Here is a 6,329-nt window from a genome sequence, read left to right on the forward strand (position 1 = left end):
AGAAGGCTTGGGGGAGGAAGCCTGTTCCCACACTGACTTCACCACCAAATCCTTTTTGGTGATAGCTTAGTGGAGCGCATTTTGGGGAAATTTTTGGAAACACTTTTCTCAAAAACACCTCCCTGCCTGATGGGTTTTTCCAACTATTCTTTCTAGACCCAGAACAGTCCCTCTCGCTCTCAGCTAGTGGTTCCCCCATCCTTCTGTTTCCCACTGCAGGAAATGCGACCACTTGTTCGACTGCCCAGACCCTCAGGAGCCGTAGGTTCTCCTCCCCAGGTCTGCTGTTCCTTAAAAATGGTGATGACGGTGATAGGAACAAGTCCATAAGGTGCTCAGCCGCGTGTCTTCACGCACAGTGGGGCCCCGAGTCTTTGCCACCACACGGCCTCCCGAGGTTGGAAGGGTGAGTGGTGCAGTCGTCCTCACTTTCCACGTGAGAAAATGGAAACGGGGATTCAGGGTCGGGGTGGAATGAAGACTCCTGGACCTCCTGACCTGCCTGCAGTCTGCTCTGTGTCACGTTCTCATTTAGATCAGCTCCCCAGGCTGGCCTTTGGCACCCTCCCACCTGCTCGTTCCTCTGAGGATGCTTCTTGCTCTTCACTCACATCTAACACATCCCGGCCTCTGCTTCTCAAACCCTCCCAACCACTTAGAAGGACACAGAGAGGGTGGGGTGGGGCTCCGGGATCAGCTGGAATGCTCTTTGCTCTGTTGGACCCTGGTAGGAGCCCTGGCCTCCCAGCTCGCCGGTTCCCACCTGGCATGCCCTGACAGCAGGCTGGGGTCTTTTCACATAAAACACTGTTCTCAGAAGAGGGTCCTCTTAGGTGGAACGCCTTAGATGGGGATGAGACCCTGTGGTATGGAACTTGGTCATAGTGGCTCTAGCCGCTTTATTATAATTATTATTCGTTTTTGGCCACACCCGCAACATGTGGAAGTTCCCAGGCCAGGGATGGAATTCGAGCCCTTGACCTATGACAGCTGCAGCAACGTCAGATCCTTAAGCCACTGTGCCACAGCAGGAACTCCCTGCCGCCTTCTTTACCCCTGAGCTGTCTGCTTCCAGGAGTCCTCTCCTGCCTGCTTTACTGTCTGCCCAGATGAGAGGCATTGGGGTCCTTCTGGGGTAGCATTAGGGAGGTGGTCAAACTCCCCCGGCACAGGCTGATGTCAGGTTCCAGATCTGAGGTGACTCCCACGAATCACAGAATCCCCATCTCCAGACTTCAGATTGATAGGAAAAGGTGGTGACCAAAGAAGCTAAGATGATAGAGAGCTTGTGGTATTTTAGATACTTGGCATTTTCTTTATCTCTGACGTGCTAGGTTGCCTGAAGCAAAACTACAAACCAGTTTTTATGCTGAAAGTCACTCTTTTTTTTTTTTTTGAATGAGCAGTTGGTTGATTTTTACTGGATGTGATGGAATGTCACGCTCCTCACGTGTCGTGTCCGAGTTTTGAGTATAGCATACTTTTTTTTTTTTTTGGCCGTGCCCTGGGGAACTCCAGGTACAGCACCCCTTGATGAGTCTCTGACCCTCCGTGTCTTGCTGGGGATCTGTATACAGCCACGAGCGTCTGGCTGCTTCATTAAGTCTTTTCTTACAGTTATGCTCAAGATGTGCAGATTGAAATACATTTAAATTATGCATCATTTTCCATCTCCTTTACATGAACCTGAGGGCATTAAATGGATCTTTTAAATATCTGTCTATCATAGGTAGGTTATTTATAACTTGACCTCAGGACAGTAAAAGCGGGTGTGTGTCCATTTTTAAAAGTGAATGCTGGGGTCTGTTTAGGGATGAGAAATGTTTGTTGTCGTTTGGTTGAGGATGAAATCCACCGTGCAGGGATAGGGGAGCAAAGACGGGAGGCAGCCCACATCTTCTTGAGGTTGTTTATGCCTGTCCTTACATTGCTTTTTCCCAGCAAAGCCCCACTGGGGACTCACCTAGTTCCTTACCTCTCCAGGTTTTGAGCTGTAGGAAATGGAGCGGAGCCAGGGAGGTGGAGAGCGAATGGAAGTAAAAGCAGAAGGTCACAGTGGACCCTAGCAGATCCCTTCGGCTAGATTATAGGAAGAGATGCCTCTGAAGAAGTTTGAGAACAGGCAGAGAAACACAAGGACGATCTAGAGAGACTGGGGCTGATGTAGCACGTCATACAGCCACTCGAGAAGCACAGCTGCAGGGCCGTGCCTTGCACTTGCCTCTGAACTTAACTGGGTCCCCCAGGCTGTTGGGATGAGTCCACTCTCACTCATCCCCTAGAGCTGTTAAGTTTCACCATTCTTGTTATTTGTCTTTTCAGGGCCACACCTGTGGCATGTGGAGGTTCCAGGCTAGGGGTCAAATCAGAGCTGTAGTCGCCAGCCTACACCACAGCCGCTGCAACTCGGGATCGGAGCCACGTCTGGACCTACACCACAGCTCATGGCAATGCTGGATCCTTAACCCACTGAGCGAGGCCAGGGATTGAACCCGTGTCCTTATGGATGCTAGTCAGATTGGTTTCTGCTGAGCTGGGACGGGAGCTCCTCACCATTTTTAAAAAGCCATTTACTCCATCACATCCCTCTCAGCAGATGACTGTGTTTCTAGTTCAGAGAGAAGACACCACCAGGTGGGAAACCCCTCAGGTTTCTTGTCTTCTGCCCACGGAATCATCTGCATCCACCCTTTATACTCTTGCTCTTGTCACAGAGGGAGTGTAAGTCTTCCACCTGAGGGGTCGCATCCCTTTCCCCAAGAGCTTTCGCTCAGGTCCCTGGCCGCCCCGCCTCTGACGGCTGCATGTGGTGAAGAGTTTTACACCTTTGAGACACCCTCCCTACACCTGCTGGCCCCTTCCAGCCGCCACTTTTTTCTTCTTTACCAAGAAAGCTGTCTACCCTTCTGTCCCTCCTCCCCATCCACGGGTCAATCCTTTGCCACGTGGCTCCTGTTGTCAACCATTCACTGACAGTTTTCTTGTCAAGGAGACCAGGCCTCCAACACAGCTCTTTGGCCTTTGTCTGGCTTTCACTTTATGTTAAAGTCGGCACTCTCGAGCCCATTTCCTTAAGTGTTCTCCTAGTTTTCACGGTCTCAGTCTCTCTAGATTTTTCCTTTTGTCTTTTTCTTGGGGTGGGGGGGGGTCTTCTTAGGGCCGTACCCGAGGCATATGGAGCGTCCCAGGCTAGGGGTTGAATCACAGCTGCAGCCGCCAGCCTACACCACAGCCACAGCCACAGCAACTCGGGATCCGAGCTGCCTCTGTGACCTACACCACCGCTCACGGCAACACCGGATCCCCAACTCACTGAGCGAGGCCAGGGATTATGGATACTAGTTGGATTCCTTTCCGCTGTGCCGCAACAGGAACTCCTCGCTGTCTATTCTAAAGTAGTCTTCCTTGAGAGTTCTGTGGCGGTGTTTGCTGGAGTTCTCTTGTGACCTTGTTTTGCTTCTGTGCATTCACCCCGTGGCAGTCCGCTTACATTTATAACACCACATCTCGCTCTGGCTCGCTCTGCCAACGTGCATAGTCAGCAGCCGCCTGGGCATTTCCCCTTGCCATCTCCCAGGTCTGCTCATGCAGTCAGTCAAAAGTGCCCACCATTCACCAACGGTACCATTTTATAGGGCTGCCATTAGCAAAATGCCGCAGACGAGGGGGCTTAAACAACCACTGTGTTCCCTCATACCTCTGGAGGCTGGAAGTCCAAGATCTAGGTGTTGGCAAGGTTGGTGTCTCCCGAGCCCTCTCCTTGGCCTGCAGATGCCACCTTCTCGCTGGGTCCTCACGTGGGCTTTCCTCTGAACAGGCGCCTCCCTGGTGTCTCCTCCTCTCCTTACAAGAACAGCAGTCCCGCTGGATTAGGGCCCCTCCTTTATGACTTCGCCGACCCATCAGTACTTCTTATTTTTCTTTTTTGGCCGTGACATGCAGCAGCTTGTTACGGGATGTCAGTTCCCAGACCGGAGATTGAACCTGGGCTGCAGTGGTGAAAGCGCCACATCCTAACCACTAGACCACTAGGGAACTCCCCTACCCGTAATTATTTCTTTAAAGCCCTGGCCCCCAAAACAGTTACATTGGGATGAGAGCTTCAACATACGAATTTGGGGAGAACATAATTCCGTCTCTATTACCTGAGCCAGAACTTGGGGTTCATCTTTAACTCCTCCTCAGCTCACATCTGATCCACCATATCCTGACTATTCTGTTTTTATCATTTTTTGAACCCAGCGTCTTCCCATTTTTTCTGCCACTTGAAGTCTTTGAAAAGCCATTCACTTAGTACACTTGTTGGATACCCATCAAATGCTAGGAACGCAGCCCAAAAAATGTTAAAAAAGAAAAGATTAAGGACAGTATATGGAAGGAAATGATAAAAATGCAGAAATAAATGACAAAATAAAAATTGCTAGTCTAAGGGTTTTTTAAATAATGGAAGAGATAAGTACCTGGAAAAATCTAATTAATAAAAGACAATAAAGAGAACAGTTAGAATTTAAAAACTGTAAGATATATCTACTATCAATCTATTTGAAAATGATAGAGAATTTTCTGGAAAATTGACCATAATTTACTCAGGTAAAATACTAGAACTGACTAAAAGTCAAGAAATGAAATTTAAAGGCTACCGAAGACATATCTCTAACAAGGCTCTGGGTTCATGTTATTTACTGCGTGAATTCTTGTTATTAAAGGATTCAGTGATTCCTTTCATCATCGTAGGCTGAGCAGATTTCTTGCTGCTTTTTTTTTTTTAAGAATAGAAAACTCAATTAACGTTTTTAGGGAGTTCCTGTCTTGGCTTGGCGGTAACCCAACGAGTATCCGTGTGGATGAAGGTTCAATCCCTGGCCTTGCCCAGTGGGTCAAAGATCTGGCATTGCCATGAGCTGTGGTGTAGGTCGCAGATGTGGCTCGGATCTGGCGTGGCTGTGGCTGTGGTGTAGGCCAGCAGCTACAGCTCCAATTCGACCCCTAGCCTGGGAACTTCCATATGCCGAGGGTGCGGCCCTATAAAGACAAATAAATAAAAGCTTTTCAGTGGTACCCTATTATCAGAATCTAACAAAGTTGGTTTTTTTGTGTGTGTCTTAATCTTGTTTATCAATGCAGATGAAAAGAATTTATAAAATTAGACATACAACCTAATCTTTTAGGGAGCTAAGAAAAGGATGCTTCCTTCACCTGATAAATGCTATATAATTAAATTCCGGTGACTACCTTGTCACTTCAGCAAATACACGGGGGTGTCCCCACTACAGCAGTGGTCTTACCAGGCTGCTGACCATGCAGCTCACGTTGGAAACCTGATGGCGACTGATGGCTCTGGCAGGGAGAGGGCCTTTGGTCGCCTGGCAAGTTCTTGAACACCTGGGGCCTTGGGTGAAGCAGGGCCAGTGAGAGGCAGCGCGGCCCGATGATGAGGGAAGGGGCCTGCCCCCCTGGCCTCTGCCCTCTTCTGGAAAGGGAGCAGAAGAGTGACACCCCTTCCTAGGGGGCTAGGGAGGATTCCAGGAGGCCAGGCAGGCTCGCCCTGAGCAGGACGTCACTGGTCGTGGTTGATGTTTCTGTTTTTGTTGATGTTCGGATTCCACTATTGGTCAGGACCATTGCACGCTCCATTTCAGAACCCTCTGGATCATTTCAGGAGAGAATGGAGACCTCAGCCATACGCATCCCAGGAATTAGGCTGAGAGCTCCGCAAGCCCAAATCTGCCGCATCCCAGTGTCTGGCCCTGTGCTGGCCATTCATCCCTCCTCCCCTCCCCTCCCTTCCCTCTGCCTCGCTCGGCCCCTCCCGCCACCTCCCCCATCATCGTTCAAGTGTTAGATGCAGGCTCTCCAGGGGCCTCCCCTCCACCCAGCCCAAGTCTCTGTCAGAGCTTGAAGACCCCCTCAGGCAGTGCCCTCGTACCCTGTCGCGTGTCCCCCCTGCCCCCATCTCCAGCCTGCCTGGAGGCGCCATGCCCATGGGCACTGCCCTCTGACCCCTTTGCCTTTGTGCTGTCTGCCTGGGTTCCCTTCCTCCCCTCCCCCTTGTCCACTTGGCACACGCTCGTCTATGAAACCCTTTTCTGACTCTTGGAGCTGGGGACACCCTGGCCCTCTGCACCGTCTGGTGTCCCACATCTTTTTCTGTGTCCCTGCCTGTCCCCTCAGCGCAGTCCTCTGTTCATTCACCTGCAAACCCCCCCCACCCCGGACTGAGCTCTTCCTCTGTGTGGGGCTGTGCGCTCCTCCCGTTCGTGGCGCCTGGCATGGTGCTGGGCACCCCCACCCAGGATGCCTACCCTAACCAGCACTGGCCGAGGCCCTGT

This window comes from Sus scrofa, chromosome 15 (assembly GCF_000003025.6).
Source record: "Sus scrofa isolate TJ Tabasco breed Duroc chromosome 15, Sscrofa11.1, whole genome shotgun sequence".
NCBI classification, from domain to species: Eukaryota; Metazoa; Chordata; class Mammalia; order Artiodactyla; family Suidae; genus Sus; species Sus scrofa.